The sequence below is a fragment of the Crocuta crocuta genome, unplaced genomic scaffold (genome assembly GCF_008692635.1).
Source record: "Crocuta crocuta isolate KB4526 unplaced genomic scaffold, BGI_CrCroc_1.0 scaffold128, whole genome shotgun sequence".
NCBI lineage: Eukaryota > Metazoa > Chordata > Mammalia > Carnivora > Hyaenidae > Crocuta > Crocuta crocuta.
In genome coordinates, this window is record NW_027532232.1 from 2,143,414 (window position 1) to 2,154,508 (window position 11,095).

General features: G+C 37.5%; 1 pseudogene; it reads right to left on the reverse strand.

Moving 5' to 3' along the window:
* Positions 1-9,646, reverse strand: part of LOC144243006 (52 kDa repressor of the inhibitor of the protein kinase-like) — a 67,227-nt pseudogene extending 57,581 nt beyond the window's left edge.
* Positions 9,647-11,095: the final 1,449 nt, after the last annotated feature.

Here is an 11,095-nt window from a genome sequence, read left to right on the forward strand (position 1 = left end):
TATCACAAAACCAAAGGTTATTCCCCGGGAAATGGAGAAGAGACAAGTTGGGATAGGGGCTCAGTTTCTCCTACATTTCAGTTCAACTCTGCTCAAATATCTGTCTTTGGGGTCCTCTGAGCTCCATGAACAGTCAAAACAGACTTACTCTCAGTGATACTTGTTAATTGTGACAGTAATGTTTTGTTGCCATACAACCTACAGACTACCATCTGCTAGGCCTGAAAGGTGTTTGATGACATGAGCAAATATGTGTTGCTAAAATCAAAAAGGAATTGGCCAAACTGTCTCTAAGTGTTCCTTGCTATCCACCCCATGCTGTTCCTTTCCATTGCTCTCCAATAGCCCCTGGACTGAACTTGCCTTCATTTCAAAACCTGTATATTAGGAATGAATGGCAATGAAATATCATTCCTCAAGATTGGATTGGTTTATCTAAAATGTTTCTCTTAGATTTCTACCTCCTCAAAGAACTATCAAGCCGTGGTGAAATCCTTAAGATAAATCTTTCAATCATTACTACTTACAAATAGATAAATGCTGAGGATCAGCCTGAGGCGGAATCAAGACATAGGTGATGCTGGGGGCTTTTACCTCACTCTGTAAAGTCAATGCGCTGTCTCTGTGGTTGTTGCTAGTGCCTGAGGCAGGGCTCAGGATGCCTGGTAGTGGAAGCTTCCTCTGGTCCCCAGGGAATACACTGCATAGGCCTCCTCATTTAAAGAATATCCCTCCCTTGATTCACTGGGATGCCTCAGAGTCCAATAGACTGGGAAGCTGATGGAATGGTGCCAGAACTCTGGATTTCTCAGTATGTTTGTATGCTGTGCTTGGACTTTGCGGATCCTGAGTCTCTCACTTCTTACTCAATCTCTCCAAAGAAGATGACCAAACAGACTATTCACCTAGAAATAATTTTCCTGCGACTCCATCTTTGTTGCTTTTTTTGGTAATGTTATCAGTGCAGAAAATAGGATGGATTTTAAGAAGTTCACAAAGGGATGTGCAAGACCCCAATTTCTTTGTCAAATCTTATATGCAATATTTGATGTGGCTAGCCTACCGATGATGCAGTCTATGCTCCAGATATTTCAGGCAAAATGTAAGAAAATGAGTGGTTTTCAATTAAATATAATTTTAGATTTTGACATTAGGCATTGCATTGTTTTTGTTTTTGTTTTTTTTTTATAGAAATAGCCACTAAAGTAATTGGAATTATGGAACCAGAATGCTACTATATGGGTCTCATAATTTTGAATTATAATCATTCAATAAAACAAATCAACAAACTATAAAAAGCTGAAATATTGGAATACGGTCAAATAAAATGTCACAGTATAATGAATAATGGATTTTGATGAAAATTAGTTAACTGAGTAACTGAAGAAGTCACAATGAATAAATACTCTTATCTGGGTACAAACACCTCCATAGAATCAAGGAGTCTGTTTCTTTTCTGCCTTCAGAATCTCATGCAACTTCCTATCCTTCACAGATTTTAACATTAAGGGAAACACTCTGAGATGCCAGTTGTCAGCTTTCTCTTGAAATTGTCCATAGTGAGAACATTTCTTCTTAAGATACTAACACCTCTAACTCATTGAAGGCCAAAGTTGATTTTATTACGTGTAATGTTAAGACAAATGACTCCTCTGTTTTTATTTTTTTTTAGATTCTAGACTCATAAATTCTAGCTATAAAATAAATAGAAGTACATATTGGTATAGGAGATTCAGAAGTAAACTCTATCTATAGGATATAACCTAAGATACTTGCAAAGCATTCTAAATAAGTCTTCAGAAGCCCACTCCACCATTCTTTTGGGCTACTACCTCATTCCACCATTCTATCAGGCAGGGGATGGGTATACGGAAGGAACCATGAATTGCATGGCCTTTGGCATTTTGTCCTACTTCATTTGCACTAAAAGTAATGTCTGGTTCACAAGAAATGCTGTGGAGAATTTCTTAACAGTGATGTAGAGCAACCTGCAAAATCATGAAAGGTAGCCTTGGCAGGATCACTATTGGCAGTGAAGGCAAATCTCTCTCCAGAATGTGTCATTCCAAAAAGAACAAATTGTTTCCCCTTCTGTGATGGAAGTAATTGAATACAATCGAATTGTCACCAGGTGGCTGGCTTGCTCCTTGGGAAACATTACCATATTGTTGCTTCAGTGTCACTTTCTGTTGCTGACATGTTGGGTACTCCCCAGTAGTTACAGCCACATCATCTGTAGTGAGTAGAAGCCATGTTGCTGATTCCATGCATGACTACCATGCCTGTTTCCACAGCCGATTAGTTCATCAGCCCTTTTAGCAATGACTGGAATGGCTGAGCAAAACGATTTACTGGCATCCACATAATGGGCCATCTTGTCCACATGATTACTGAGAATCTTGTTGGCTGTGTTTGCTGTTTAATGGACAATTACACAAGACAAAAATAACCTGACTTTGTGCCCATTCCTTGAGCTCTGTTCAAGCCTCTTTGTTCCCTGTTTTCTAATACTTTTCTAGGTTCATAAACACGCAGCTAACTCATAAGTCACTGCTCAAAAAAATCAGTTTGAATCTGAATTTCTCTACTTTTTCCAGAAAAAAGTGAACAACCAGGGACATTTCTCTAAAATCCTGCTCCCTAGAAGATTTCCCTTCTGATATTTCTCTAGTTTTTCCAGAAAAAAGTAAGTAGCCAGGTACATTCCTCTAAATTCCTGCTCCCTCGAAGTTTTCCCTTCACCTACATTCTTAAGCATCATACCCAAGTAGGGAGAATGCTATAGTCAGCCACTTTTAGGTGTTCCTAGTATGTCATGTGGAATCATCGATAAACTAAATATAAATTTTTTCTTCATTAGGTAACTTGTCATGGGAAACTCCTCATACAGGCATATGTGTGGTTTCATAGAAAGGAGGCAGGGCTTTCAAAGTAGATGCACACGAGTCTAAGCCTCTTGCTCATATATCTTAATTGTGCCTTCAGAATCTGTTCATGCCCAATATATTTCTTCCACTTAGTGATGGAATGCTACTGAAAATGCCAAATTTTATGGCTTCTATAGTCAGGTAACATCCAGGTTATGATAGGCAGCTCAGGTGGCATGATACATCAGGGGCCCTGGTCAAATTTTCCTTCTCTACTTTTGTTGTTTTCAAACAAAGAAGAATTATCTTCAAAATATGGAGTGGCTTTGCTTCAAAATCATGCGTATGTTCTCTCGTGTCCTATAGTATGCTTGTGCCATAAAGTAACCTAACTGCCACAGACACACTAAGTGCCCCTCGATCTTTTGATTCATATTGCTTACTGATCATGCAACATTTCCTCCCACCCCCCCAGAATTCAAGAACCTTCTATTGTTCTGATCACAGTCAAAATGGTAAGCATTAGGGTTATTTGGTAAATGCATTGCTGCTGCATGCTTTTAGATATTTGTATTATATATTACGTTTAAACTTCATAAAAAACATTATGCCAGATACAGTCTCTCGCCATTTGCTTATTGTTTCTTTCCATGGCCTAGACAAAAGAAATCCCTGAAACCTAAAGAGTCAGAGCCTGAATTTTCATGGAGTTTTGTTTCACATCCTTTTTTAAATGTTTACTTATTTATATTGAGAGAGAGAGAGAGAGAGAGAGAGAATCAAAGAAGGGGAGAGGCAGAGAGAGAGGGAGCCAGAGAATCCCAAGGAGGCTCTGCCCTGTCAGTGCAGAGCCCAACACAGGGTTCAATCCTGTGAACCGCAAGATCATGACCTGAGCCAAAATCAAGACCTGGATGCTTAACCGACCGAGCCACCAAGGTGCCCCTATTTCACATCCTTATGCAGGTGTGTATCTTACCAAGGCTTCTGTAGCATTCAATGCATCAGAATGGGCATGATGTTTTGTGCAAAGGTAAATCATAGAGCTCCCTATAACGCTATATTTTTAGAAAGAGATGGAGAGTTGATATATCCCTGAGGAAAGTGAACCCAACTTTTCTTTTCCTTTCTAAGTGAAACCAAATTGGTCTGGTTGTCAATAGCTACGGGAAAACAGTTAAAAAAAACATTCATTGGACCATTAGGTACCTATCACGTATGAGGGGCTATCTTTATATCCTATAGAAAAGTGACTGCATCTGGAACAATGGCTTATTGGACTCACCAGCTGTCTAAGTTTATGATAAATACATGGTTACTTCAAAAGCCACCCTAGTTACTTTGTCCTTAGTCTAGGTTAGTTGCTGCCTTTTAGTCTGTGATATTATCACCACTTTGTATTTCCGCCCTATCACTTCATCTTATTGTCTCTCTCACCAGACCAGGATCTTCCTGACACAACTTATGCCTTATCTATATTTTCCATGTTCCTATAACATAGTAAGCACTTAAAATCATTGGTGGATTTTAGTTTAATTAAAACCTGTCAAGTGCATTTTACTGGTAAAACTAACTGTTTTAAACGGTTTCTTTTATATGAAATGTTTAAATATATAAAATGCTTTCTAAAACATCTGCAATATGTCAGGACCTTTACCTATAAAGGACCTTTAAAAATTCTATGCTTTTATAGTATGAGTATATAAAAAATTGAAACAAAATATTTCCTTGCTTGCTTGGGGTTTTTCAAATAACTGCTTAACTGTAAAAAATCATGAAGTGTTAAAATATAGGTCTGTTAGACAGATTCTATAAACTGACGTAACACATTTTTAAACAAGTTTGAAAACTGAGAAAAGAAATGTTTAGGTCTTTAGAAAGCTCTCCATCTTCTGAAAACTCTCCAGCTTCTGAGAATCAACTGATGCATTACTACTCCTGTTATTTTAATTCCATTTTAGATATATTTTGGTAATATTGCCCAAATCAAAGCATCTAATTTATATCTAGGTAGTATTTTTGTATCAGTAGCCTCTGGATCACTAATTTTTATGACTTCAACCATGAATATAATGCCTTAAATACTACAATAGGAAAAGGAACTATGCCTCAATATATTCAAACTATGATACTCACAAAAATTCCCATAATTTTTATGACATTTTGACAGGTATTCTAAGTCATTTGAATACATATCATCTTCTCCAAAATATTTTTAGAAAATGATGAATATGGCTTTGATTCATAGAAATCTACCTTGTAAGCATTCATTAATACAAAATCTACTTTTAATATCAAGATCAAAACTTAGTAAGACTCTTGACATAACCTTTGTGTATCTGTGTTAATTTTTTGGAATTATATATACATACAATATCATATTTTAAAAGTATATTATTATGTAACGTATATATATTCTTCTATTCTATCACTTTTATCTCTCTACTACACAAAAGATAACCATTTTGAGGCACAGTAAGTGAGGCTTTGTTAAATTGAAAACAACAATAAATAGTTCTCAGTGAGCCAATGTTGACTCTGTCCTATCAGGTGATACAATGTGGAAGTCATAAACATCATGGCAGTTTTTGTTTTTTGGTTTTTTTTTCCTGAGAGAGAGAGAGACAGCGTGAGCAGGGGAGGGTCAGAGAGAGGGAGACACAGAATCTGAAGCAGGCTCCAGGCTCTGAGCTGTCAGCACAGAGCCCGACGCGGGGCTCGAACCCACGAACCGTGAGATCATAACCTGAGCTGAAGTCCAACGCTTAACCAACTGAGCTACCCAGGCGCCCCAGCAGTTTTTTTTTTTTTTTAAGTACCATGCACATTTAATGGTTTACTAAATATTTTTTACAACTTTTATACCACTGCATTTAACCAGCATTTACATTCTTGAGCGCTGTCATTACTAACAAGTATACCTTTGATATTAAAGTCAATAATAGTTGTTATATTATTGTAACAACATATATATCTATATATAATGTTAGTTAATATATATATACATATATATAATATGCATGTATATGTGTATATATCCACATACATATATATAAAATACCTAAATTACATATTTATTTTATTTCATTTTTAAACAAAATTTGCATTTTATTTAAGCTAAAATAAACAGTACACATTGAATTTCTTCAAAATAACAGCATTCTGTATGATTCTTAGGTAAACCACAAAACATTTAGTTTTGTAGGTTTTCCAGGTTGTGTTTATAAATCAGGACAAGGCAGTAGATATAGTTGTGGAAAAAAAAAAAACAAAGGAATATAGACAAATAAGTGGTTAGTATCTACGGCCTCTGATCTTGTGTAGACCATGAAACAGAGGTGTGTTCAACATATACCTGCTAAAAGTTTATGAAGATGTAGGCTCAACAAAGGAAGGTCAACAGCAACAACCCAGGGTGGGACAATAATGGCAAGTTTGCTCCTTCAAACTTTAACTGTAACTTGTTCCTTTAAGTTCATTTGTTAAAGATAAAATCTACACTGAAATTCTTGCTTGGCAAGCTCATCTCAGTGTCTGATAACTCCCTTAACTGTCCATTACAGATTTTTAACATACTCAACACTCCTACTATTCAAAGGTCACTTGTGAGCTTCATTGTAACATTTTATAAAATGTATTCTCTTCAAAATCTATTTCTTCTAAGGGCTCATAACTCAATACCTGACAATTGGATCCAGTGACAATAAATATTATTCTAAAATGACTTAACTAAAGGGGTGCCTGGGTGGCTCAGTTGGTTGTGCGTCTGACTCTTGATTTTGCCTCAGTTCATGTTCCCAGGGCTGTGGGATCGAGCCCCATGTAAGGTTCTGTGCTGAGCGTAGAGCCTGCTTAAGTTTCTCTCTCTCTCTCTCTCTCTCTCTCTCTCTCTCTCTCTCTCCCCCCCGCTCACATTCTCTAAAATTAAAAAAAGTTAATTAATTAAATGACTAAACTAAAACAATTCCAAAGTGCCATTAGCAGAGACCCCATATATAGAAGTATACTTCTATAGTACTTATAGAAGTATAAAGTGGCACTTCCAATCCTATATTCTGGAAGAGCAGTAAATAGGTAGATTATCAGTGGCTAATGTACTCAATGAGAGGTCAATAGGTCATAAGTGGCCTATATCCACCTGACAGCTTTTCCATAAGATGTTTTCCAATTTCTTACAGATTTTTTCCAAATATCAAACACAAGAGAAAGCCTACTTTAAAAGTGTCCTCAGTATTTTCAGTGGTTTCTGAGTTATCTGTAGGAAGCTCTTAGTTGTACAGTTTGATATATGTGTCTGATATTTTATATCAAAATTTATGTTAAGCAAAGCCAAGTTACTTTGGTCTGTCAAAGCGTTCCTCAGTGATGCTTGAAATACTTTCGCCCATTTTCATAATGTTCCTTCTCAACTTTCAACACAGAAAGAATACATAGAGCTTTCAGCAATGCATGAACTTTAGAAAAATCTTGATGTCCGGCAGAAGCAAGGCTTCCTAAATCGTATCTTTCCCTTTGTGTTTCCACTTGATTCTCCAGCAATGCAGCTCAGCCGAGAATGTGTTGGGACTGGATAAGTCATTTCTGTACATGTCAGCATGGTGCTCCTCTGACATATTAAATTTGAGTTCTCCCATGACTGAGGGTTCCAGAGATGAGCATTTAGGAGCTTTGAGGTGCTGTTCTGAGAATATATCTTTCAGTCTCTGAATAATGTGCTCCACGATGGGAACACTTAAAGTTTCTTTACAGTAACTCTCGGAGGTGAGCTCAGATTATAGGTTATCTCGCTGGGCTCTGCGGAAGTCCAGGGAAACTCCCAGGGAGTTTCAGCTGAATATCAACTTCAGTTGCCATATTTGTGGCTTCTTCAAACCAAAATTCATGATAAACTTCAATATAGTCCATCACTTCATTCATTCTATGCAACACTGTAGTCAACCTACTGGCTGCAAAGATGATATCGGAGGTTTGCCCCTGAAAATTTTTCCCAAAGGCTCTTGTAAAAAGATAGAACATTTTAAAGAACATCAATGGTAATGATGCAATACAAATCTGTTTCTACAGTAGAGTACAAATGCTCTACCAGCCGTATAGTTATTCCAGCTAATATTTTTATCACTATTTGTATCATTGAAAAATAAAACTAGTGCTTGTAAGAGGTCCACAAGATTTCAAAAGCATCATGCCTACCTGTCCACTCAGAATGGCAAATTTCTTTCAGTCCCTTACCCTTTTCCTCATTGCTCTGAAAGAGGACAGAAATTGCCTTGCGAAACTCTAAAAACAGTTGTGGCAATGGACAGAGGAGGGAACAAACTTCCTCTATTCTTAATGCAACAGATACTCCCACAACAGGCACTGATTTTGCAACCACTTATTTAAGACACGGGAAGAGCAAAGCGTGTAGACAGCTTGGGGATATATCTCTTAAAGTTTAGAAGCAACAACTTTTGTTTGGGAAGAAAATCCGCTGGACACAGGGTAAGCCTGGCCATGTTCAATTCCCACTTCTCGGTTATCGTTGCCCAAGATTTCACAGCCAGAATGCAGCAGCAGCTTTGTAAGGCAAGAAGCCCACATGCTCCTCTCTTAGGGTATGAGACAAATCAACAAATCTCACCAAAACAGACAAGTGTTCTTCTCCTTCAAGGTCTTCTACTTCATCAATGATGAAGTGAGAGTCTCTCACTTCCCTGAGGAGTTTCCTCCTGAATGCAGCTCTCACAGATCTCTAGCACCTGTTTCAGCCATTTTTTTTCGAGCAGAACAACGTGTTAACCACTATTGTCTCAAAGCGCTGGCTCAGAACCTCTTCGCCAGAATTTTCCAGCATGCCAGCAGTGCCTGAAAGTTATCAGGAGTAAAGAGACCCTGTGAGAGCTCCCTGGTTTCATGCCCATCCAGTGGTATGTTTCGTTTTCCCATATGAATCATTTCCAATTTAAATATTGTTTGTATTCTTTTTTTCTTCAAGGGTTAAAGGTAAAATGTCTTCGTCCTGTTCTTTATCCCCTTCTCCTGTGCTGGGGAGAAGCAATTCTGAGCATTGCTATTGGTTTTTTCTTTATGTTTTGTTCCTCTTCAGAAGTTTTGTCTTTTCCTATTTTAGTGACCTGATTTAATCTCCACTCAGTTTATTTTATTCTTTTTCTGTGTCTCCTATGTGGATTGTTCAAATGAACTGGTAGGATCAAATATTGTCAGTCTTGCATTATCCCAATGAACTGTCCTATAAGGACTCTCCCAATGACCTCACAACTATCTGCTTTGATTAATTTTATTTACTTATTTTTTTATTTATTTTTATTTTTGAGAGTCAGAGAGAGACAGTGTGAGCAGGGGAGGGTCAGAGAGAGAAAGATACAGAATCCAAAGACAGGCTCCAGGCTCTGAGCTAGCTGTCAGCACAGAGCCATACGCGGGGCTCAAACCCACCAAATGTGAGATCATGACCTGAGCCGAAGTCGGATGCTTAACTGACTGAGCCACCCAGGCACCCCTGCTTTAATTTTGAGAAATAAAATAACCCAATCATTCATTAGTTATCTGATGTCTCTGCGAAATGTATAGTTCTGTAGACCATAGAGGTCTCAGAGTGTCGGGCATATAATTGATAATTTACTTTCTTGATCAGGTGGTTTATTCTCTAAGTCTGCTCTCCTATAATTCTCCACCCACTTCTGGCATCAGACCAGATCCTGGGGCAACCTGAAGAAGGCTAGATCCCACTCTATGCTCTTCCTCCTGGACTTGGTGGCAGTGTGGAAGTTTAGCATCATTGCCCACCTGCTGACTGCCCCAGTCCCCTCCTGCCCCAGAGACCCAACCCCCCACTCCTACCTGCCCCTAAGGGCTGGGGAGGAAAGCAGGCCCCAGTAATAGGGGATAGGTCCTCTAACTTATATTTTAGATATAAGTTGTTATATGTAACTCTCATGGTAACCACAAAACAAAAACCTATAGTAAATACACACAAAAAAAGGACTATAAGTCTAAAGAAAGTAATCAAACCACAAAGGAAGAGAGCAAGAACAAAATAACTACAAAAACAACCAGAAAGCAATTCATAAAATGGCCATAAGTCATATCTATCAATAATTATTTTAAACATAAATGAACTAAATTTTCTAATCAAAAGATATAGAGGGGCTAAATGAATAAAAAATCAAGATTCATCTAAATGTTGTCTATAAGAGTTGCTTAGATGTAAGAACAGACAGACTGAAAGTGAAAGCAGGAAATATAGATTCCATGCTAATGGAAACCAAAAAGAAAGCTGAGGCAGCTGCACTTATATCAGACAAAATGGACTTTAAAACAAAGACTGAATCTAAGAGGAGGCAAATAAGGGCATTGCATAATGATAAAGTGGTCAATTCAACATTTATAAACATTTATGCACCCAGCATAGGAGTACCTAAACATATAAAGCAAATATTAACAGGAGAGCAAAAGGAGAACAGCAACATAGTGATATTAGAGGATTTTTTAAACATTTACTTATTTATTTTGAGGAGGGGGGAGAATCTCAAGCAGGCTCTGCACTGTCATCATGAAGCCTGATGTGAGGCTTAAACCCATGGACCGTGAGATCATAATCTGAGCCAAAGCCAACAGTCAGATACTCAACTGACTGAGCCACCCAGGTGCCCCATATTAGAGGACTTTAATACCCACTTCCATCAACGGATAGATCAACCAAAAAGAAAATTAATTAAGAAACTTGGCCTTAAATGACATGTTAGACTAGATGGATGTAACAGATACCTACAGAACATCCATCTAAAAGCAGGATACACATTCTTCTCGAATATATATGGAAGTTCTCCAGGATAGATTATATGTTAGTCCACAAAAGAAGTCTTAATAAATTTAAGACGGTTGAAATCACATTAAGCAACTTTTCTGACCACAATGGTATGAAACTAAAAATCTATTACATGAAAAAAACAGGAAAGTTCACAAATATGTGGAGGTTAAGTGACATGCTACTTAACAGTTAGTGGGTCAAAAAGGAAATCAAAAGATAGAAAAAATACCTTGAAACAAATGAAAATGGAAATATTACGTACCAAAATTTATAGATTAAGCTAAAGCAGATCTAAGAGAGAAGCTCATAACAGCATAAGCCTACCTCAATAAGCAAAAAAAGTCTCAAACAACCTAAATTTACTCTTAAAGGTAGTAGAAAAAGAAGAACAAATAAAACCCGAAGTTAGTAGAAGGAA